Source organism: Rana temporaria, chromosome 10 (genome assembly GCF_905171775.1).
Source record: "Rana temporaria chromosome 10, aRanTem1.1, whole genome shotgun sequence".
Lineage (NCBI taxonomy): Eukaryota > Metazoa > Chordata > Amphibia > Anura > Ranidae > Rana > Rana temporaria.
The window spans coordinates 151,564,392-151,589,708 of NC_053498.1; the positions used below are offsets into that span (position 1 = coordinate 151,564,392).

General features: G+C 47.3%; 1 non-coding gene across 1 annotated transcript; it reads right to left on the reverse strand.

Moving 5' to 3' along the window:
- Positions 1-24,587: 24,587 nt before the first annotated feature.
- Positions 24,588-24,728, reverse strand: LOC120916627. The gene has a single exon (XR_005744040.1). It is a non-coding gene; the product is annotated as a U4 spliceosomal RNA (small nuclear RNA).
- Positions 24,729-25,317: the final 589 nt, after the last annotated feature.

A 25,317-nucleotide genomic window follows, 5' to 3' on the forward strand; every position in this document is an offset into this window, starting at 1 on the left:
GTTTGCGCCCCCCCAAAAAAATTTGAGCACCAACTGCCACTGCCTCACACGCTGTCAGTGTGAAGGAAGGAATGCTGATAACCGGCATTTCCTATCCACACTGGGGTGGATTCAATAAGCAATTGCGCCTGTGTAACCATAGGTTACACAGCGCAATTGCTTACTTGCCCCGGCGTAACGAATGCTCCTGATTCAGGAACCTCGTTACGCCGACTGCAGCCTAAGATATGCGTGGCATAAGGCTCTTATATATCTTGGGCTGCATTCTTGCGATGGCCGCTAGGTGGCGTTCCCGTTGTGCTCAGCGTATAGTATGCAAATTGCATACTAACACTGATTCACAACGTTGCGCGAGCCCTGCGTACGCAATTTACGTTGTTTCCGTACGGCGTTTTTTGCGTAAGGCTGCCCCAGGGGCAGCCTTACGCAAAAACTGCCGTACGGAAACGACGTAAATTGCGTACGCAGGGCTTGCGCAAAGTTGTGAATCGGTGTTACGTATACCCGTCGTTCCCGTGTCGCGAAATTAAAAATTTACGTAGTTTGCGTAAGTGAATCTTGAATGGCGCTGGACGCCATTCACGTTCACTTTGAAGCAAATGACGTCCTTGCGACGTCATTTGCCGCAATGCACGTCGGGAAAGTTTCCCGACGGAGCATGCGCTCTACGCTCGGCGCGGGAACGCGCCTAATTTAAATGATTCCCGCCCCCTACGGGATCATTTAAATTGCGCGCGCTTGCGCCGGCGCGCCCACGCAATTTACGGAGCTACTGCTCCGCGAATCGAGGGCAGCGCAAAAAAATTTCGGGGGCGCAGGGCAAAATCGTTGCCCTGCGCCTCCGTAATAAATGCGCAAATCTACTTGAATCCGGCCCACTGTGATCAGCTGTGATTGGACACGGGTTTTTTACCGAGATTGGTAATGTGGCGTGTCTGAGGGACATAACACACCACGGATTGCCGGGCGCACATGAGGGCCTCGTTCTGAAGGACGTCAACTGACGTCCACTGAGAACAGGAACTCCCCCGCCCGGTCATCATTCTGCTATAGGCCGGGAGAAAGGTGTTCAGTGTATGATGCCAAAAAAAGCCCTGTATACACCTATATAGATCGGACCAAAATGAGGGACATATGAGGAGGAAAGAGGGACATTGTTCCAAATCAGGGACAGTCCCTCCAAACCAGGGACAGTTGGGAGATATGCAGTCGTATTCCCATGTGAATGAGGCCGAAGGTTCTTCTACCACCATCAGTCCACCACCTCAATATACATGAGAGGGCTGGCAGACTGCCAAGATTCTGTTCTCATGGAAAAACACACTTCCTGTGTTGCAAACTTTGAACATGAATTTCTCCACACTGCCTATAGACACAGAGATAAATGAGAACTTGTTATAAAGTGCTTTTTACTGCTTGTTCAGAATATCGAAGTACTTTAGTGGGCATGATCTGGGCGCAGGTTCACGTTAGTATATATTTATATATCACTGCTTGAATGTTGACATCTCCAGAAGTGCACCTTACAAGTACAGTGGGCCAGATTCACAGAAGAAATACGCCGGCATATCTACTGATACTCCTGCGTACTTTCAAATTTGCCGCGTCGTACTTTTTTCGTAAGCTTTTGGCTTCGTACGCCTTCGGATCGTAGGTGTAATACTTCGGCGCCCGCTGGGTGGAGTTCGCATCGTTTTCCGCGTCGGGTATGCTAATTAGCTTTTTACGGCGATTCACGAAGGTACACGTGGCCGTCGCATTCTCTTATGTCGTCGCTAGTCGGCTTTTCCCGGCGTATAGTTAAAGCTGCTGTTTTAGTGGCGTATAGATAGACTTGCCATGTTAAAGTATGGGCGTCGTTCCCGCGTCAATTTTTTTTTACTTTTTTTTGCGTAAGTCGTCAGTGAATAGGAAAGGACGTAACTCACGTCTACGTTCAAAAAATGACGTCGATGCGACGTCATTTCGCGCAAAGCACGGTGGGAAATTTAAAAACGGAGCATGCGCAGTACGTTCGGCGCGGGAACGCGCCTAATTTAAATGATCCACGCCCCCTACCTGGATCATTCGAATTAGGCGGGCTTGCGCCAGAGGGATTTACGCTACGCCGCCGCAACTTTACAGGCAAGTGCTTTGTGAATCAAGCACTTGCCCGTAAAACTTGCGGCGGTGTAACGTAAATGCGATACGTTATGCCGCCGCAAATGTATCTGAATCTGGCCCAAAATTCTTAATTTCAAAGTCAGAAATTCTGGGCCAGATTCATGTAGAATTACGACGGCGTAACTTATCCCGTTTACGTTACACCGCCGCAAGTTTTCAGCGTAAGTGCTTGATTCACAAAGCACTTGCGTTTAAACTTGCGGCGGCGTAGCGTAAAGCCGTCCGGCACAAGCCCGCCTAATTCAAATGGGGCGTGTACCATTTAAATTAGGCGCGTTCCCGCGCCGAACGTACTGCGCATGCTCCGTTTTGAAATTATCCGCCGTGCTTTGCGCAAAATGACGTCGCCCCGACGTAATGTTTTGAATGGCGACGTGCGTAACATACTTTCGTATTCCCGGACGTCTTACGCAAAAAAAATTTTTTTAAATTTGACGCGGGAACGACGGCCATACTTTAACATGGATGCTCTAATTTTACACCATCTAAATAGCACTCTTAACTTTACGTCGGGAAAAGCCGACTAGTGACGACGTAAGAGAATGCGACGAACGCGCGTACCTTCGTGGATCGCCGTAAACAGCTAATTTGCATACCCGACGCAGGAAAACGACGCGAACTCCACCCAGTGGCTGCCGGAGAATTACACCTACGATCCGAAGGCGTACGCCTGTCGGATCTATGCCAAAAGCCGTCGTATCTTGGTTTGAGGATTCCAAATCAAGATACGACGCAGCAAATTTGAAAATACGCCGTCGTATCTCTTTGGTGAATCTGGCCCTCTGTCTTCTAAATCCGGTGCGCTGGCAGAAGGAGCGTCATGGACGAGTGACCCCAAATGTCATATTTGTACAGCTAAAACGGGTCGGAGGGATTCTGATTACACTGAAGTGCTGAATACCAGGACTCACTTTATGGAGAAATTCTCTTTTTTATCTATTTACCTTGTGGGAAAAAAAAACGATAAAAGGCCGCTCCTCCGAATAGAACTCGTTATATTTACACAGCTGTTCAATTTCAATAGATTCAGAGCCAATGTTGAATCCCATTTCCAGGGCAATCGCTCGGGCCGGACAAAATATTTGACATTGCGCAGAGCCACCAGTCAGAGCGCCGGCAGCAAAGTGGAACGTTTACACGGAGGGATTGTCATTTCCTTCGGAGTGTTTCTGGGGAGTATTTGCATAAGTAAATAGCCGGACTCAGCAAAGCCTTTACAGTGTCTTTAGAGGAGACAACAGTTATGATCTGAAATGATTTTACTGACCTTAAAATTTACCACAGTAAACGCTAATAGAAGAAAGTTGGCACCCAATGCTTCTTGGTGGAGAAACTGAAACCAAATGCCAGGCAAATGTTTTTGTTAGTTTTTGATGAAATTGGGAACTTTTGCTTTAAATGAGGTGTGGCCAGGTGGTTAGAACCTCTGTCAGGTATTACTAGCATGGCCCCTGTGAAGATTCCCCCCCCCCCCCCCCCACAGTGACCGTGTCCATGCCTCCCCCATCCTGGTAACCCTCACTGGTGTCACAGGGATAAAAAGTGACGGGAGATCGCCCCAAATAGGACACGCGGGCATAAAAGAAAAGCCTGATAGAAGGTCCCTTCTCTATTCAAATGTGAAATCATTTAGTTGGTGTTTACATTTTATTTTTTCCACCTTCCTTCCTTCCATTGTTCTATCCTTTGTTCCTCTATCACTATTTCATAATTGTTCTTTCTTTCATTTTCCTTTCCTTTACTTCCTCTCGCACTTCTTCCTCTCTTCCTTTCTTCCGCTTTTCTTTCCAGCTTCTTCCTATATTCCTACTTTTGATTTTGTTTCTTTCTACCCTTCCTCCCTCTGTTTCCCTTCCTTTCATCCCCTTTCTTCCTTCCTCTATTATTACTTTATCCTTGTTCCTTCCTTTTATTTTCCTTTCCCTTTTTTCTTCTCATCATTCTTCATCTTCCTTCCTGCCTTCTTCCCTTCCATTACTCCCTCCCCACTCCCACTCCTTTCTTTACAGTTACTTCCTTTATTCCTATTTAGATTTTCCTCTCTTCCTTCTTTCTACACTCCCTCCTGCCTTCTTTACTTTCCCATTCCTTTCTCTCTTTTTTTCTTTACCTTCACCTTCCTCTCTAGTTTTCCTTCCTTCCCCTCTTCCTCCATTCTTTCCAGGTTTAATTTCCATTTTTCTTTCTTTCTATCCTCCATCTTTCCTTTCTTTCTTTCTTTCCCATTACTTTTCTTCCTTAGGAAAGGAAATGCATTTTCCTTTCCCTTTCCTCCTTCCTCACCTTCCTTCCATTTCCCTTTCCTCCTTTCTCACCTTCCTTCCATTTCCTTTCCTCTCCTCCTTCCTCACCTTCCTTCCATTTCCTTTGCCTTCCATCTTTCCTCACCTTCATTCCATTTTCCATTCCCCTTCCTCCTTCCTCACCTTCCTTCCATTTTCCTTTCCCATTCCTCCTTCCTCACCTTCCTTCCATTTTCCATTCCCCTTCCTCCTTCCTCACCTTCCTTCCATTTCCCTTTCCACCTTCCTCACCTTCCTTCCATTTCTTCTCCCTTTCCTCCTTTCTCTCCTTCCTTCCATTTTCCTTTCCCCTTCCTTCTTCCTTACCTTCCTTCCATTTTCCTCTCTCTTTCCTCCTTCCTCACCTTCTTTCTATTTTCCTTTCCCTTTCCTCTTTCCTTCCATTTTCCTTTCTCTTTCCTCCTTTCTCACCTTCCTTCCATTTCCTCTCCCTTTCCTCCTTTCTCACCTTCCTTCCATTTTCCTTTCCCATTCCTCCTTCCTCACCTTCCTTCCATTTTCCTTTCCTCTCCTCCTTTCTCACCTTCCTTCCATTTTCCTTTCCTCTCCTCCTTCCTCGCCTTCCTTTCATTTTTCTTTCCTCTCCTCCTTCCTCACCTTCCTTCCATTTTCCTTTCCTCTCCTCCTTCCTCACCTTCCTTACATTTTCCTTTCCTCCCCTTCTTCCTCACCTTCCTTACATTTTCTTTTCCCTTTCCTCCATCTTCACCTTCCTTCCAATTTCCTTTCCCTCTCCTCCTTCCTCACCTTCCTTACATTTTCCTTTCTCTCCTCCTTCCTCACCTTCCTTACATTTTCCTTTCTCTCCTCCTTCCTCACCTTCCTTCCATTTTCCCTTTCTTCTCCTCTTTTCTCACCTTCCTTCCATTTTCCTTTTCTTTCAACCTTCTTCACCTTTTGTTCCATTTTCCCTTCCCTTTCCTTTTTCCTCGCCTTCCTTCCATTTTCCTTTCCCTTTCCTCTGGTCATTAGTATCCCTCCTTTGCTCTTTTCCCTCCCATCCCCCACCATCCTCCTTTTCCTCCGCCTTTCATCCATCTCACCTCCGTCCATCCAGCCTTCCACCTTCACATTTCTATAAGTTCCTTAATAAAATAAGATTCCCTTTCACCTTGTGAACCGGACTCCATCGCACCTTCTAAATCAGCTGAAAATAATTCATCATCGTGAAAGGCGCCTCTAGATATAATTGGAACATCATTTCTCTCTGCGCCTAAACCGCGGCTTCTGGCGGCGGGAAGGAAAGGAAGAAAGTTCGACAATATCACGCAGGTCAGCGCTTTCCACGGGTCCTCCGCGCCGCGGCCGTGTTTTTGGTTAACTGAACATTATCTATCCCCAGAGAAGTGATTCATTCCTTTAATTTTTGTACGTGCGATCGGCGTCTGAAGTGAGGAGGTTAGAAGAGGAGGCCATACTTCAAACCAGGAGGCCAAGGGCCCATTTATATCCGGCTGAATTATGAGCGTCTCCGGGATTCGGGGAAAACTTCCGTGATGAATTGTGTAATTTTGCTCCGGCTTTCCCCCCTATCAGCTCTTATTTCTAACAGATGATGTAATTACTTCAATTTCTCACCTATCCGGCGCTCATCACCCCCCGGAGGATCGGCACTCCGTTTGGTAAACGTCATCTTATTGGAAAAGCCGGATTGCGACGTTCTGCCTTCATTTATAAGGATTTACGTGAAAATTAAAGCTGTTTGTATCATTAGAATGATCCATGGAACGGGGGAAAAAAACGTTCCTCACACGTTATTGCGGCAAATAACCCGCGTTATTAATCGCTTCATTACGATTTTATGGTTTTACTTGTTTCTTTTTATGTGGATAGTTCAGATTTGAGGTAATAATTTGATGTTTGAACATTTAGAAGGATAAATGAACATTCTAATAAAGGTCCAATGAATGCGCCGGGAAAGGCTGATAATAGAGACATTATCCCCTGCAGATTGTGTGTCAGGTGTGTGCGCCTGTGTCGCGGTACCCGCTCCCCTTTGAGTGTGGTAAGTGTCACACGCCTACTTAGAGATGCCGGGGATTGAACCCGGGGGCCCCACACATGCAAAGCGCTCGCTCTACCAGAAACAAAAAAAACACACATGATACAAATGTTATAAATGGAGTTGCAGTTCAGTGAGTAAAATAAGTATTTGAGCCCCCTCCTTCCATTTTCCTTTCCATTACCTCCTTCCTCACCCTCCTTCCTCTTTCCTTTCCCTTTCCTCCTTCCTCACCTTTCTTCCATTTTCCTTTCCATTACCTCCTTCCTCACCCTCCTTCCTCTTTCCTTTCCCTTTCCTCCTTCCTCACCTTTCTTCCAATTTCCTTTCCATTTCCTCCTTCCTCACCCTCCTTCCTCTTTCCTTTCCCTTTCCTCCTTCCTCACCTTCCTTCCTCTTTCCTTTCCCTTTCTCCTTCCTCACCTTCCTTCCATTTTCCTTTCCCTTTCCTCCTTCCTCACCTCCCTTCCATTTTCCTTTCCATTTCCTCCTTCCTCATCTCCCTTCCATTTTCCTTTCCATTTCCTCCTTCCTCATCTCCCTTCCATTTTCCTTTCCATTTCCTCCTTCCTCACCCTCCTTCCTCTTTCCTTTCCCTTTCCTCCTTCCTCACCTTCCTTCCTCTTTCCTTTCCCCTTCCTCCTTCCTCCTTCCTCACCTCCCTTCCATTTTCCTTTCCCTTTCTTCCTTCCTCACCTCCCTTCCATTTTCCTTTCCATTTCCTCCTTCCTCATCTCCCTTCCATTTTCCTTTCCATTTCCTCCTTCCTCACCCTCCTTCCTCTTTCCTTTCCCTTTCCTCCTTTCTCACCTTCCTTCCTCTTTCCTTTCCCTTTCCTCCTTTCTCACCTTCCTTCCATTTTCCTTTCCCTTTCCACCTTCCTCACCTTCCTTCCATTTTCCTTTCCATTTCCTCCTTCCTCATTTTCCTTCCTCTTTCCTTTCCCTTTCCTCCTTCCTCACCCTCCTTCCTCTTTCCTTTCCCTTTCCTCCTTCCTCACCTTCCTTACATTTTCCTTTCCCTTTCCATCTTCCTCACCTCCCTTCCATTTTCCTTTCCATTTCCTCCTTCCTCACCTTCCTTCCTCTTTCCTTTCCCTTTCCTACTTCCTCACCTTCCTTCCATTTTCCTTTCTCTTTCATCCTTCCTCACCTTCCTCTTTCCTTTCCCTTTCCTCCTTCCTCACCTCCCCTCCATTTTTCTTTCCATTTCCTCCCTCCTCACCTTCCTTCCTCTTTCCTCCTTCCTCACCTTCCTTCCATTTTCCTTTCCATTTCCTCCTTCCTCACCTTCCTTCCTCTTTCCTTTCCCTTTCCTCCTCCCTCATCTTCCTTCCTCTTTCCTTTCCCTTTCCTCCTTCCTCACCTCCCTTCCATTTTCCTTTCCATTTCCTCCTTTCTCACCTTCCTTCCATTTTCCTTTCTCTTTCATCCTTCCTCACCTTCCTTCCATTTTCTTTCTCTTTTCTCCTTCCTCACCTTCCTTCCATTTTCCTTTCCCTTTCATCCTTCCTCACCTTCCTTCCATTTTCCTTTCCCTTTCCTCCTTCCTCACCTTCCTTCCATTTTCCTTTCCCTTTCCTCCTTCCTCATCTCCCTTCCATTTTCCTTTCCATTTCCTCCTTCCTCACCCTCCTTCCTCTTTCCTTTCTCTTTCCTCCTTCCTCACCTTCCTTCCATTTTCCTTTCCATTTCCTCCTTCCTCATTTTCCTTCCTCTTTCCTTTCCCTTTCCTCCTTCCTCACCCTCCTTCCTCTTTCCTTTCCCTTTCCTCCTTCCTCACCTTCCTTCCATTTTCCTTTCCCTTTCCATCTTCCTCACCTCCCTTCCATTTTCCTTTCCATTTCCTCCTTCCTCACCTTCCTTCCTCTTTCCTTTCCCTTACCTCCTTCCTCACCTTCCTTCCATTTTCCTTTCTCTTTCATCCTTCCTCACCTTCCTCTTTCCTTTCCCTTTCCTCCTTCCTCACCTCCCCTCCATTTTTCTTTCCATTTCCTCCCTCCTCACCTTCCTTTCTCTTTCCTCCTTCCTCACCTTCCTTCCATTTTCCTTTCCATTTCCTCCTTCCTCACCTTCCTTCCTCTTTCCTTTCCCTTTCCTCCTCCATCACCTTCCTTCCTCTTTCCTTTCCCTTTCCTCCTTCCTCACCTCCCTTCCATTTTCCTTTCCATTTCCTCCTTTCTCACCTTCCTTCCATTTTCCTTTCTCTTTCCTCCTTGCTCTTTCCTCCTTCCTCACCTTCCTTCCATTTCCTTTTCCCTTTCATCCTTCCTCACCTTCCTTCCATTTTCATTTTTCTTTCCTCCTTCCTTACCTTCTTTTCACTTACTCCTTCCTCATCTTCCTTAGATTTCCTCCTTCCTCACCCTCCTTCCTCTTTCCTTTCCCTTTTCCTTCTTCCTCACCTACCTTCCATTTTCCTTTCCCTTTCCTCTTTCCTCACCTTCCTTCCTCTTTCCTCCTTCCTCGCCTTCCTTCCATTTTCTTTTCCCTTTCCTCACATTCCTTCCTCTTTCCTCCCCTTCCTTCCATTTTCCTTTCCCTTTCCTCACCTTCCTTCCTCTTTCCACCCCTTCCTTCCATTTTTCTTCCTCTTTCATCCTTCCTCACCTTCTTTCTATTTTCCTTTCCCTTTCATCCTTCCTCACCTCCCTTACACTTCCTCCTTCCACACCTTCCTTCCATTTCCCTTTCCTCCCTCTTCCTCTGTAACTCAAATCAAGCAACCTGTAGAATTTTTTTAAACGTCGCCTATGGAGATTTTAAAGGGTAAAAGTTTGTCGCCATTCCACGAGCGGACGCAATTTTGAAGCGTGACATGTTGGGTATCAATTTACTCGGCGTAACATTATCTTTCACAATATAAACAAATTGGGATAACTTTACTGTTGTCTTATTTTTTTTTTTTTAAAAAGTGAATTTTTTCTCCAAAAAAGTGCACTTGTAAGATCGCTGTGCAAATAAGGTGTGACAGAAAGTACTGCAACGACCGCCATTTTATTCTCTAGGGTGTTAGAAAATAAATATATATAGTGTTTGGGGGTTCAAAGTAATTTTCTAGCAAACGTGTTTTTAACTTGTAAACAACAAATCTGAAAAACAGGCTTGGTCCTTAAGTGGTTAATATAAAAAAAACGATAACAGCTTCTATCCTGGATACCTCTGCGGGGAGACCACTGCTTCCAAACAGAGAGTGATAGGCTTTCCTACTCTGGAATAAAAGATGCTCTTCCACGCTCAAGTCCGGGACAAGCATTAAGGCGGGGCTTGACAAATTGAATTTGAATCTAGGAGCCAGCTAAAAATGTTTTTATTTTTTTAACAAAGCTTACACATAGAAGATGTGACGTGTTCCTGAAGGTGAACTTATTCTTTCACAGCCAGAGACGTTTTTGCGATTTTTGCAGACGTTTAAAAACATTTTTTTGGCCTGAAGATTACATAAAACCCCCAAACATTATCCCCTATATTGTCAAAAGTATTGGGACGCCGGCCTTCCCACTCACATGAACTTTAATGGCGCCCCAGTCTTGGTCCGGAGGGTTCAATATTGAGTTGGCCCCGCCCTTTGCAGCTATAACACCTTCACCTCTTCTGGGAAGGCCGTCCACAAGGTTTAGGGGTGTGTCTATGGGAAGGCCGTCCACAAGGTTTAGGGGTGTGTCTATGGGAAGGCTGTCCACAAGGTTTAGGGGTGTGTCTATGGGAAGGCCGTCCACAAGGTTTAGGGGTGTGTCTATGGGAAGGCCGTCCACAAGGTTTAGGGGTGTGTCTATGGGAAGGCTGTCCACAAGGTTTAGGGGTGTGTCTATGGGAAGGTCGTCCACAAGGTTTAGGGGTGTGTCTATGGGAAGGCCGTCCACAAGGTTTAGGGGTGTGTCTATGGGAAGGCTGTCCACAAGGTTTAGGGGTGTGTCTATGGGAAGGCCGTCCACAAGGTTTAGGGGTGTGTCTATGGGAAGGCAGTCCACAAGGTTTAGGGGTGTGTCTATGGGAAGGCCGTCCACAAGGTTTAGGGGTGTGTCTATGGGAAGGCGGTCCACAAGGTTTAGGGGTGTGTCTATGGGAAGGCCGTCCACAAGGTTTAGGAGTGTGTCTATGGGAAGGCCATCCACAAGGTTTAGGGGTGTGTCTATGGGAAGGTCGCCCACAAGGTTTAGGGGTGTGTCCATGAGAAGGCAGTCCACAAGGTTTAGGGGTGTGTCTATGGGAAGGCCGTCCACAAGGTTTAGGGGTGTGTCTATGGGAAGGCCGTCCACAAGGTTTAGGGGTGTGTCTATGGGAAGGTCGCCCACAAGGTTTAGGGGTGTGTCTATGGGAAGGCTGTCCACAAGGTTTAGGGGTGTGTCTATGGGAAGGCCGTCCACAAGGTTTAGGGGTGTGTCTATGGGAAGGCAGTCCACAAGGTTTAGGGGTGTGTCTATGGGAAGGCCGTCCACAAGGTTTAGGGGTGTGTCTATGGGAAGGCGGTCCACAAGGTTTAGGGGTGTGTCTATGGGAAGGCCGTCCACAAGGTTTAGGAGTGTGTCTATGGGAAGGCCATCCACAAGGTTTAGGGGTGTGTCTATGGGAAGGTCGCCCACAAGGTTTAGGGGTGTGTCCATGAGAAGGCAGTCCACAAGGTTTAGGGGTGTGTCTATGGGAAGGCCGTCCACAAGGTTTAGGGGTGTGTCTATGGGAAGGCCGTCCACAAGGTTTAGGGGTGTGTCTATGGGAAGGTCGCCCACAAGGTTTAGGGGTGTGTCTATGAGAAGGCAGTCCACAAGGTTTAGGGGTGTGTCTATGGGAAGGCCGTCCACAAGGTTTAGGGGTGTGTCTATGGGAAGGCTGTCCACAAGGTTTAGGGGTGTGTCTATGGGAAGGCCGTCCACAAGGTTTAGGGGTGTGTCTATGGGAAGGCCGTCCACAAGGTTTAGGGGTGTGTCTATGGGAAGGCCGTCCACAAGGTTTAGGGGTGTGTCTATGGGAAGGCCGTCCACAAGGTTTAGGGGTGTGTCTATGGGAAGACCGTCCACAAGGCTTAGAGTGTGTCTATGGGAATGTTTGACCATTCTTCCAGAAGAGCATTTGTGAGGTCAGGCACTGATGTTGGACGAGAAGGTCTGGCTCACAGTCTCTACTCTAATTCATCCCAAAGATGTTGTATCGGGGTTGAGGTCAGGACTCTGTGCAGGTCAGTCAAGTTCCTCCACCCCGAACTTGCTCATCCGTGTCTTTATGGACTTTGCTTTGTGCTCTGAGCCAAATCATTTGGTGGAGAGGTATTATAGTGTGGGGGAGGGGGATTATGGTGTGGGGTTGCTTTTCAGGGGTTGGGCTTGGCCCCCTTAGTTACAGTGAAGGGATCCAGGGCAGCCATCACAAATTTTTACCTTATACAGCTTTAGTAGGCAGCGCCCCTCTGGAGCAGGGGGGGGGTGGGCTGATGAAAAAAAACGTGTAATCTCTTCTCTCCTGGTGCAAGATAATAGGCAGGGGAGGGGGGCCTGGGGACCAATGGGCTCCTTACAGGTGTAATGCAAAAATAAAAAACGGGAGGGGGCCAGCCGGGCCCCTGGGGACCATCGGGACCCCTACCAGGTGTAATGCCTGAACCCCTTGATGGCGGCCCTGTCAGTGCCCATCAGTGATGCTTGTCAGTGTCCACCAATTATGCCAATCAGTGCCCATCAGTAATTCTTATCAGTGCCCATCAGTGATTCTTATCAGTGCCCATTAGTGATTCTTATCAGTGCCCATTAGTGATTCTTATCAGTGCCCATCAGTGATTCTTATCAGTGCCCATCAGTACTGCCTATTAGTGCCAGTCAGTGCAGCCTCATTAGCGCACATCAGTGAAGGAGAAAAGTTACTTTTTTACAAATTTTATAACAGAAACAAAAAAAAAATATTTTTTTTCCGTATTTTTTTTGTTAATTTGCAAAATATAAACCCCCCAGTGGTGATTAAATGCAACCCACATAAATCTCTACTTGTGTGAACAAAATTATAAAAATGTCATATGGGTACAATGTTAATTGTCATTCAAAGTGTGACAGCACTGAAAGCTGAAAATTGGCCTGGGCGGGAAGGGGGGTAAAAGTGCCCGGTATTGAGGCGGAGGTAGGGGGTGAAAGTGCCCGGTATTTGGGGGAGAGAGGGGGTGAAAGTGCCCGGTATTTGGGGGAGAGAGGGGGTGAAAGTGCCCGGTATTGGGGGGAAGTAAGGGGGTGAAAGTGCCCGGAATTGGGGGGATGAAGGGGATGAAAATGCCCGGTATTGGGGGGGAGGAAGGGGGTGAAAGTGCCTGTTATTGGGGGAAGTAAGGGGGGTAAAAGTGCCCGCTATTGGGGGGAAGTAAGGGGGTGAAAGTGCCCGGTATTGGGGGGGAGGAAGGCGTTAAAAGTGCCCAGAATTGGGGGGATGAAGGGGATGAAAATGCCCGGTATTGGGGGCGAGGAAGGGGGTGAAAGTGCCTGTTATTGGGGGAAGTAAGGGGGTGAAAGTGCCCGGTATTGGGGGGGCAGGAAGGGGGTGAAAGTGCCCAGTATTGGGGGGAAGGAAGGAGGTGAAAGTGCCCAGTATTGGGGGGGCAGGAAGGGGGTGAAAGTGCCCAGTATTGGGGAGAGGAAGGAGGTGAAAGGGGCCGGTATTGGGGGGGAGGAAAGGGGTGAAAGTGCCCGGTATTGGGGGCAGTAAGGGGGTGAAAGTGCTCAGTATTTGGGAGGAAGGGGGTGAAAGTGAAAGGTATTGGGGAGGAAGGAAGGAGGTGAAAGGGGCCGGTATTGGGGGGAGGAAGGGGGGTGAAAGTGCCTAGTATTGGGGAGGAAGGAAGGGGGTGAAAGTGCCCGGTATTGGGGGGCAGGAAGAGTTGAAAGTGCCCGGTATTGGGGAGGAAAGAAGGAGGTGAAAGCGCCCGGGATTTGGGGGGCAGGAAGGGGGTGAATGTGCTCAGTATTGGGGAGGAAGGATGGGGGTGAAAGTGCCTGGTATTGGGGGGGGGGGCAGGAAGGGGTTAAAAGTGCCCAGTATTGGGGGGGCAGTAAGGGGGTGAAAGTGCCCAGTATTGGGGAGGAAGTAAGGGGGTGAAAGTGCCTGGTATTGGGGGGGGCAGGAAGGGGTTGAAAGTGCCTGGTATTGGGGGGCAGGAAGGGGATGAAAGTGCCCGGTATTGGGGGGGGGGAAAGGGGGGTCTCCTCCTCCTAATGAACTGAACAAACATACAATATTGTGTATTTTTTCTGCGATGTGGAAACACTTTCATTGTCACATTCCAGCATTTTGAGGAAAGGCGGAGTCAGCGCGCCGCTTTGATGCGCCGTAAGAGAAAATCTGGGAGGAGCTTCAAATCTTTGAAAGCGTATTGGGGGAGCTCACAGGTGAGAGATTAAAGGAAAGAAATCAAAACGTCTTCAAAGTTAACCTGTTACATAATAATGGGATGGATATCGCACACATGGGGGGAGGGGGGTGAATGAGAACTGTGCGGGAGGAATGTGGCGCTCGGAATAGACGTGGATTTCACGTTGTCTGCGGCCGCACCAAAATGAGGAGGTCTCCGGGATGGGGGGCGTGTCCCGGCACTCTCCCTACTTCTCCGGAACCTTTCCCTGACGCCAACCACTGTCCCCGACAGACCCGGATCCTGTCCCTGCGCTACCGCTCCCAAAATGTCCATCAAAACCGGGGGCCAGGGTCTTAACCACTTGACCTCTGGAAGATTTACCCCCCTTAAAGAAATTGTAAACCCTCAAGGTTTGCATTCTTTGCATTAAGGTGCCCCCCCCCCCCCCCCCCCCCCCAGCTCCAGCCGGTGTCTCAGGTCCTGATTGAATCGATGGATAGCAGTGCAGCCATTGGCTCCCGCTGCTGTCAATCAAATGCAATGACGCTGGTGTTGGGGGCGGAGTCGAGTCTGTGTCAGTGGTCGCAACAGCAGGACGCGGGAGCGCGCCCCCTACAATCCCCCCCCCCCCCGAGGGAGAGGGGCTCTCCAACGAGGCACTTGAGAAGAGGAGGAGTCAGGAGCGCCGCTGAGGGACCCAGTAGAGGAGGATCGGGGCCACTCTGTGCAACACTAACAAACCTTTTATCACTGATCACTGTATTGGTGTCACTGGTTCCCAAAAAAGTGTCACTTAGTATCCAATTTGTCTGCGCAATGTCGCAGTCCCCCAATCAATATACTCTTATTGGGAAGCAGAATATATATTGGCCGAAACTGATGAAGACATTCGATTTTTTTTATTTCTTGTGTGTTTTATAGCAGAAAGTAAATATATTTTTTTTTTTTTCAAAATTGTCGTTTCAAATACCAACATAAGAAATCTCTACTTGTGGGGAAAAAAGACATCAATTTTATTTGGGTACAGCGTCGCACGACCGCGCAATTGTCAGTTAATGTAATGCAATGCTGAATCGCAAAAAATGGCCTGGTCATGAAGGGGGGGGGGTAAATCTTCTGGGGCTGAAGTGGTTAACAAAGAATAGCACTACAAGCGCGGGAATGTGTACCGCAACAAGCACAATAAATGCGCACTTCTACATATTCACAGAACCCGCAGATGTGAATGAAGCCGCACTGTCCATTTATATCTGTGCTGCCAGGGGAGTGCCCCTCCGCCAGCTGTACCGCCATTCTGCCCCCTCTAGGGCTAGGGCCAGCTATACGACAATTCCCACTCCGCTCAATGAACAGCAACACTTTTCTAGAACAATAGAATTCCTATATTGTATCGGTGCCTTAAAAATCTGTAAAATAATAATAATAATAATAATAATAATAATAATAATAATAATAATAATATGATGATAGATAGATAAATAGATAGATAGAGAGAGAGAGAGAGAGATACATACAGATATATATATAATTATTATATATAATAATTATTATTATAATATTATTAATAATTATTATTATTATTATTATCATATTATTTATTATTATGATAATAATAATTTTTATTTTTATTATCATATCATAAATAATATGATGATAATAATAATAATAATTATTATTATTAATATCATCATAATAATAATAAATAATATGATAATAATAATAATAATAATAATAATAATAATAATAATAATAATATATATATAATATAATAAATAATATGATTATTATTATTGTTATTATTATCATATTATTTATTATTATGATATTAATAATAATTATTATTATTATCATATTATTTATTATTATGATAATAATTATTATAATTATTATTGTTATTATTATCATATTATTTATTATTATGATATTATTAATAATTATTATTATTATTATCATATTATTTATTATTATGATAATAATTATTATTTGTATTTTTATTTTCATATCATAAATAATATGATGATAATAAAAATTATCATAATAATAAATAATATAATAATAATAATAATAATAATAATAATAATAATAATAATAATTATTATTATTATTATTATTATTATTAATATCATAATAATAAATAATATGATAATAATAATATATAAATAATATAATAAATAATATGATTATTATTATTATTATTATTATTATTATTATTATTATTATGATATTATTTATTATAATGATAATAATTATTATAATTATTATTTTTATTATTATTATCATAAATAATATGATAATAATAATAATTATCATAATAATAAATAATATGATATAAAAAATAATGATATTATATAAATATAAATAATATGATAATAATAATAATAAAAATAATAATCGCACACAGCCTAAGACCTTTCCAGCTGATGGTTGTCGGAGAATCCCGCTGCCCGGAGCTGGAATTTCAGGAGATTCACTGAATCCTTACACAGCTCAATGGATCCCTCTAGTGGCGGGTGAGGGGAAGGCACCAATCTGTAACACTGTATTGTCCTTACAGACAACTTTGTATTTCTTTTTTGAAGGTCACCAACTTGATACAATGTCTTAAAATATGAATGTGTTTTATATATTGTTGTACTTTGTGTGTAAAAAATAAATAAAAATGAGTTGCTCTGAAAGAATGCAGCCACTTCAGCCTCGGAAGATTTGGCTGCTCAATGACCGGGGCCATTTTTTGCGATTCGGCACTGCGTCGATTTAACTGACAATTGCGCGGTCGTGCGACGTGGCTTCCAAACAAAATTGACGTGCTTTTTTCCCCCCACAAATAGAGATTTATTTTGGTGCTATTTGATCACCTCTGCGGTTTTTATTTTTTGCGCTATAAACAAAAATAGAGCGACAATTTTGGAAAAAACACAACTTTTTTTTTATAAAAAAGTGATTTTTTTTTCTTCAGTTTAGGTCGATACGTTTTCTACATATTTTCGGTAATAAAAATCGCAATAAGCGTTTATTGATTGGTTTGCGCAAAAGTTATAGCGTCTACAAAATAGGGGATAGTTTTAAAGCGTTTTTATTATTGTTATTTTTACTATCAATGGCGTTTTTTTTGTGACTGCGACATTATGGCGGACACATCGGACACTTTTGACACATTTTTGGGACCATTGACATTTATACAGCGATTAGTGCTATAAAAATGCACTGATTACTGTGAAAATGACACTGGCGGTGAAGGGGTTAACCACTAGGGGGCGATCAACGGGTTAACTGTGTTCCCTAGTGTGTGTTCTAACTGTAGGGGGAGGGGACTCACTATAGGAGATGACAGATCGTGATTCCCAGCTTGTAGAAACTCACAATCTGTCTCTCCTCAAATCCTGGCCAGCCACCTGCCGATCTCCTTGCCTTCCCTGGTGGAGTGATCTTCCTCCTCTCCCCATCCAGCAGTAGCCGGGGGCCCGAAGAGTAAGACTTGAGAGGCTGTGAGGCGGCGGCGACGGGCAGAGAGTCGCTGATTGCCGCCATTACTAGTAAAGAAAAAATATGTCCCCGCATTTCATTTTATAAATCTGGTCACCTTATGATAGAGAGGCGACCGGAGCGGCACGTAGAGGAACCAATGCCCTCCATTTCATTGAATGTCTGCGGGGGGAGAGGAGGAAAAGTGGGCATTCAGCGGCTGCATAGAGGGATCGGTTCCTCTACATCAGGGGTCTCCAAACTTTGCAGGCAAAGGGCCAGTTTACTGCCCTTCAGGCTTTAGGGGGGCCGGACGGCAGCCAGTGGGAGTAGAAAATGCCTCGGCCTCAGTGCCCCATCATTGGTTTTGATGGAAGGAATAGTGCCCCATTGTTGGTATCAATGAGAAGAATAGTCCCTCATCGATGTTGTTAGTAGGTGGAACAGTGCTCCATCATTGGTGTCAGTTGGTAAAATAGTGCCCCAAGAGGCAGATAAAGGCAAGTAGAGGGCCACATTCCGGCCCCCGGGCCGCAGTTTGGAGACCACTGCTCTACATGCTGCTACCCTCCTATACAGGTGTACAGGGGGGGGGGGCACATTTTAGTGCATTTTTCTTCTATAAACTTTCAGTGGATAAACAGCTGCGCGAATATTACGTGACTTGAAACAGCCACCATTTTATTCCCCAGGACTCCTGTTCCAGGAATTGTTTGATTGAGGGTTCCACATTTTTTTTAAGAGGTTTGTGATAAATTACAAAATTGCCCTGAACAGTATATGTGGTTAATACTGCTGGGCAGGGCCGCCATCAGGGGGGTACTGGCAGTACACCTGTAAGGGGCCCGGAGGTCCCCAGGGCCCCGCATGGAAACCCTTTTTTTTATATATTTTTTTATATATATTTTTTTTTTGTTTGTTTTTATTAAAGGGCCCAGAGGTCCCCAGGGCCCCGGATGGCTACCTCCCCTTCTCAATTTACCCAGTGGCGGCTGGTGCTCAAATTTTTTGGGGGAGCAAACAAACTGAAAAAAAAACTGTGCCCATCAAACACAGCCACTATGCCCATTAAACGCAACCACTATGCCCATCAAATGCACCCACTGTGCCCATCAATTGCTGCCACTGTCCCATCAAACGCAGCTACTGTGCCCATCAATTGCTGCCAGTGTGCCCATCAATTGCCACTAATGTGCCCATCAACTGCCACTAATGTGCCCATCAACTGTTGCCAGTGTGCCCATCAATTGCTGCTACTGTGCCCACCAATTGCTGCCAGTGTGCCCATAAACTGCTACTGTGCCCATTCAATTCTGCCAGTGTGCATTTCCCGCCTGCCCGACACTTACCTGTCTCTGTGGGGCAGCGGGACACGCCCCTCGATGTCTTCTCCCATCCTCTGCAATCACAGCGCCTGTTGTTTTAGCCAATCAGGTGACAGGTAACAGACCAGAGCACCCGATTGGCTGAGAGGCGGTTCAATGTTAGGAAAGCGATTCATTTGCTTCCCTAACACAACGCTGAGTGAACTGCGAGCGCCCAGCATGGCACCCGCTGTTCACCTTTTTGGACACTTATTAGAGCCTACGGCTCCAATCAGGTGCTTCCAAAAAATCCCCCGTCCAATGCATGACTCGATCTATGGTGATGGAGGGGTGTCAGGAGAGAGGGGCAGCGCCCGTGCGCCCTTTATGGACCTTTAAGGGATTGAAGAATAAAAGTTGACGAGCTGTGAGGAGTGTAATTCTTCTCTTTCTCTGTTGTAGAAAAACTTGCGTCCCTCAGAAAGCAGCGGAAGATTTATTGGCGAGGTGAACAGTAAATTTGGGAAGATTCTGCGAGGGAAAATTTTATGGTTTCCATTTCCAGTTATCAGGTGAGTGGAGAAGAAATGCATCACAATAACCTGTCACTTGTAATACCTCGTGGTCAGCAAAGGAGGAAAATCAAATCACCCGCACAGCCGGAGCCGGGCACTTCGTTATCGGAATGTTCTATGGAGAGCGGAACATCGCCATTGTCCATCACCGGGTGACACCGCAAGACAAAGAGCTCCACATACCGGCATCTGGCTGGAAGAACGCCAAACGTCTATAGAACTTCTATCAGGGGCGACTGGTGCTCAACATTTTTGGGGCGCAAACAAACTGAAAAAGAAAAACATCAATTGCAGCCACTGTGCCCATCAAACGCAACCACTGTGCCCATCAAACGCAGCCACTGTGTCATCAAACGCAGCCACTGTGCCCATCAAATGCAGCCACTGTGCCATCAAATGCAGCCACTGTGCCCATCAAACACAGCCACTGTGCCCATCAAACGCAACCACTGTGCCCATCAAACGCAACCACTGTGCCCATCAAATGCAGCCACTGTGCCATCAAACGCAGCCACTGTGCCCATCAAACACAGCCACTGTGCCCATCAAATGCAGCCACTGTGCCCATCAAACGCAACCACTGTGCCCATCAAACTCCATCAAACGCAGCCACTGTGTCCATCAAACGCAGCCACTGTGCCATCAAACGCAGCCACTGTGCCCATCAAACACAGCCACTGTGCCCATCAAATGCAGCCACTGTGCCATCAAACGCAGCCACTGTGCCATCAAACGCAACCACTGTGCCCATCAAACGCAACCACCGTGCCCATCAAACACAGCCACTGTGCCATCAAACGCAGCCACTGTGCCATCAAACGCAGCCACTGTGCCATCAAACACAACCACTGTGCCATCAAACGCAGCCACTGTGCCATCAAACGCAACCACTGTGCCCATCAAACGCAACCACCGTGCCCATCAAACACAGCCACTGTGCCATCAAACGCAGCCACTGTGCCATCAAACGCAACCACTGTGCCATCAAACGCAGCCACTGTGCCATCAAACGCAACCACTGTGCCCATCAAACGCAACCACCGTGCCCATCAAACACAGCCACTGTGCCATCAAACGCAACCACTGTGCCCATCAAACGCAACCACTGTGCCCATCAAACGCAGCCACTGTGCCCATCAAACGCAGCCACTGTGCCCATCAAACGCAGCCACTGTGCCCATCAAACGCAGCCACTGTGCTGTGTTCTGTCTATTAGGAGAGGACTAGGCAGACATGTTAGTTATTTTAAAACATGTAACTTTAACAGAGTTGAACAGCCCCGCCCAGGGGGCGGTCCCTCGGTCATAGCCCCTCACCCTGCAGGGCCCCCCCACTATTGAACAAATTGGACCTGGGCCCAGTATAGGTGGGCTGGCTGTACTGCCTTTACAGCGGCCCTGATGCCAGGGAGTAGAGAATCATAAGAGTTTTTTGTGCACCCCCCCCCCCCCCCCCTCCAGACCGAAATGTGCATTTAGCCCTTTCAGTGCAGCCCCACTACAAGGGAGAAAGAGCAGGAACAAAGAGAAAAGACAGGACGAGGGAAAATGGCAGGATTAGGGGAAAGGACAGACTCAAAGAGAAAGGTCAGGATGAGGTCAATGGGCAAGTACGAAGGGAAAGGACAGAGACGAGGGGGAAAAGGACAGGACAAGGGGAAAGAGCAGGTATGGGGGGAAAGGACGGAGACAAAAGGAAATAGCAGGACGAGGGGAAAGGGCATTTACGAGGGGAAAGGACAGGGACGAAGTGAAAGAACAGGATGAAGGGAAAGGACAGGACAAAGGGAAAAGGCATTTACAAGGCGAAAGGCCAGGGACAAAGGGAAAGGACAGGACAAAGAGAAGGGCAGGTATAAGGGGAAAGGACAGGAACTATGGGAAAGGACAGAACGAAGGGAAAGGACAGGAAAGATGGGAAAGGACAGAACGAAGGGAAAGGGTAGGACGAAGGGAAAGGACAGAACAAACGGAAAGGGCAGGATGAAGGGAAAGGACAGAATGAAGAGAAAGGACAGAACAAAGGGATGGGCAGGTATGAGGGGAAAGAACGGGATGAATGGAAAGGACAGAATGAAGGGAAAGGACAGAACGTAGGGAAAGGACAGAATGTAGGGAAAGGACAGAACGAAGGGGAAAAGGCAGGACAAGGCGAAAGGGCAGAGACGAGGGGAAAGGACAGGGGCAAGGGGAAAGGATAGGGGTAAGGGGAAAGGCCAGGGACGAGGGGAAAGGGCAGGGATGAGGGGAAAGGACAGGGGCAAGGGGAAAGGATAGGGGCGAGGGGAAAGGACAGGGGCGAGTGGAAAGGATAGGGGCGAGGAGAAAGGATAGGGGCGAGGGGTGAAAGGACAGGAGCGAGGGGAAAGGACAGGGGCGAGGGGAAAGGACAGGGGCGAGGGGAAAGGACAGGGGCGAGGGGAAAGGACAGGGCTGAGGGGAAAGGATAGGGGCGAGGGGTGAAAGGACAGGAGCGAGGGGAAAGGATAGGGGCGAGGGGAAAGGACAGGGGCGAGGGGAAAGGATAGGGACGAGGGGAAAGGACAGGGGCGAGGGGAAAGGACAGGGCTGAGGGGAAAGGATAGGGGCGAGGGGAAAGGACAGGGGCGAGGGGAAAGGATAGGGGCGAGGGGAAAGGACAGGGGCGAGGGGAAAGGACAGGGGCGAGGGGAAAGGATAGGGGCGAGGGGAAAGGATAGGGGCGAGGGGAAAGGATAGGGGCGAGGGAAAAGGGAAGAAACAAGGGGAAAGGATAGGGATGAGGGGAAAGGGCAGGGACGAGAGGAAAGGACAGGGGCAAGGGGAAAGGACAGGGGCGAGGGGAAAGGATAGGGGCGAGGGGAAATGCCAGGGGCGAGGGGAAAGGGCAGAAACAAGGGGAAAGGATAGGGACGAGGGGAAAGGGCAGGGACGAGGGAAAAGGACAGGGCCGAGGGGAAAGGATAGGGGCAAGGGAAAAAGGATAGGGGCGAGGGGAAAGGACAGGGGTGAGGGGAAAGGACAGGGGCGAGGGGAAAGGACAGGGGCGAGGGGAAAGGATAGGGGCGAGGGGAAAAGAAAAGGGGCGAGGGGAAAGGACAGGGGCGAGGGGAAAGGATAGGGGCGAGGGGAAAGGACCGGGGCGAGGGGAAAGGACAGGGGCGAGGGGAAAGGACCGGGGCGAGGGGAAAGGACAGGGGCGAGGGGAAAGGACAGGGGCGAGGGGAAAGGACAGGGACAAGGGGTGACAGCCCAATGGGGGGGGACAGACCATTGTCACCCCATAACAGAAGTGCTCCATGGATCATCAGGGATTATTTTTAATGAAAGTTGCAGATTTTCTTATATAAAAAATATAATAAATGTAAACGTATTTTTAAATGGCATTCATCATATTAAAGCTTCTATGAGATTTTAGTGATTGGGTATAAATATACTTCTCATTCACAATACATTCTTCCTGAAAGCTTGACTCGCGTATCTAATTAGCGCCTTAATCTCGCGCACCTTGCCGGGAAGATAATGTCACCTCACACGCCGCCGTCCATTGTTCTCTATGATTACAATGGGAAAACATATTAAACCTTTTATATTGTTCCGGAACTATAACCAACATTCTATATTTCTCTCAGCAGATCGGAGTGAAAGGCCTGATTGGAAGAACTTAAAGAATAATAGTGGGCTATTGAACGTAAATCCTGGAGCATAATTCCAGTTTAATCACACACTACCACGGGCCAGATGGAAAGAAGTGAAGCCTTCGTCTGTAATTAGTTGATTATAATAACTTAGTTGCCATTTAAATCAATGGGATTCGCGGCGTTAATAGCTGTATTATTCCCGGAAAGTTCTATCAGTGATCCCCGTTTTCAGAAGAGCTCTGAGGAGACAAAGAGAGATGCGCTGACAAGTCCGCATTAAATCCGTGAGTCACAAAATGTATTCTAAGAAAATATAGAGCTCGGGACAGATGTATTAAACTTCCGATAAGTCCATGTGGGTTGTAAGATATGGGCTCCTTCATTGTGGGTTGTTACATAAGAATGGCAGCCACCCCCCCCCCCAACTTCATGATATATGGGTCAACTGAGGGGGCAATGAAGCCCTGGGGGTTGCACTGCAGAGTTGGAGTTCAATGAATGGGGGGGGGCAGTACAATCCATAAGGGTCCTACTCTAGGGTTGGGGTGGAGGAAGGAGCAAATACAGTACTGTAGGGTTGGAATGGAGGAAGGGGTGAGTACTGTATAATCCTTGAGGGTTGTCCTGTAGGGTTGGAGGAAAGAGGAGTACAGTACAATCCCATGAGGGGTGCCCTGAAGGGTCGAGGCTAAAGGAAGGGGGGAGTATGATTGGGGTGGAGGCAAAGGGAGCACATTGCAGCCCCTGAGGGTTTTACTCTAGGGTTGGAGGAAGGGGGAAATACAGTACAACCCATGAGGGTAGCCCTGAAAGGGTTGAGGCTAAGGGAAGGGGGGTAGAGTACAACCCCTGAGATATTCTACTGTAGAGTTGGGGTGGAGGGATGGGAGTAGGGTTGCCACCTCATCCCTTTAAAACAGAACACATATGAATTACACAGGTTCTGTGGCTGATTAAGGTGGTAATTGAACTCAAGTGGAGCCTTATCTAAATTAAATTAGCCTCAGAACCTGTGTAATTCATATGTGTTCTGTTTTAAAGGGATGAGGTGGCAACCCTAGATGGGAGAGTACAGCACAACCCCTGAGGATTTCCCAGTAGGGGAAGGATTGGGATGGAGGAATAGGGGAGTACAGTACAACCCCTGAAGGTTTTACTCTAGGGTTGGAGGAAGGGGAACATACAGTACAACCCCTGAGGGTAGCCCTGAAAGGTTGAGGCTAAGTTGGGGTGGAGGGATGGGAGAGTACAGTACAACCCCTGAGGATTTACCAGTAGGGGAAGGATTGGGATGAAGGAATAGGGGAGTACAGTACAACCCCTGAGGGTAGCCCTGAAAGGTTGAGACTAAGGGAAGAGGAGTAGAGTACAACCCCTGATATATTCTACTGTAGAGTTGGGGTGGAGGGATGGGAGAGTAGAGTACAACCCCTGAGGGTTTCCCAGTAGGGGAAGGATTGGGATGGAGGAATAGGGGAGTACAGTACAACCCCTGAGGGTTGTACTGTAGAGTTGGAGTGAAGGGAGGGGGGTGCATAGTACAAACCCTGAGGCCGCGTACACACGGTCGTTCCAAACCGATGAGAATGGTCCAACGGGCCATTTCCATCGGTTCACCGCTGAAGTGGCCTGATGGTCTGATGTGCGTACACACCATCGTTCCAAAAACCGATCGGGTCAGAACGCGGTGACGTCAAACACACGACGTGCTGAATAAAACAAAGTTCAATGCTTCTAAGCATGTGTCGACCTGATTCTGAGCATGCTTTTCTGTACTAACCATCGGTTTGGACCGATCGGTCAGCGGTCCATCGGTTCGATTTTTATTTTTTTATTTTTTCGTAGAGACTGTCAAAAATTGCCAGTGCCAGCTATATTGCAAGCAGGCACGGCGGGGTATTGGGAAAAGTTTTCAATTAGCAATTATCGCGCCTCGGATAAACCTCATTGGCTACGATACTGCCACTTTTGAAGCATGTTTTAAAATTTTGGACCGAAGGACTGATGGGCTATACACACCGTCGGTTTGGACCGATGAAACTGAACCTCCGTCCATTCTCATCGGTTTTATTCGACCGTGTGTACGCGGCCTGAGGGTTTGCCTGTAGGGGCGACGCTAATGGAGGGGGAGTACAGTACAACCCCTGAGATGTTGTACTGTAGTGTTGGGGTGGAGGGAGGGGGGAGTACAGTAGAACCCCTGAGGGTTTCCCAGTAGAGGAAGGGTTGGGGTGGAGAAACGGGGGATGTAGGGTTGGAGTGGAGGGAGGGGGTGCATAGTACGAACCCTGAGGGTTTTCCTGTAGGGTTAAGGCTAAGGGAGGGGGAGTACAACCCCTGAGTAGTTGTACTGTAGGGTTGGGGTGGAGGGAGGGCAGAGTACAGTACAACCCCTGAGGGTTTCCCAGTAGGGGAAGGGTTGGGGTGGAGGGAAGGGAGAGTACAGTACAACCCCTGAGGGTTGTACTGTAGGATTGGAGTGGAGGGAGTGTCTGGCCACTAGGGTGCCTAAGGGGTCTGGCCACTGGTGTTCCTTCTCTCTTCTCTCTGAAGCAAGCATCTAAGT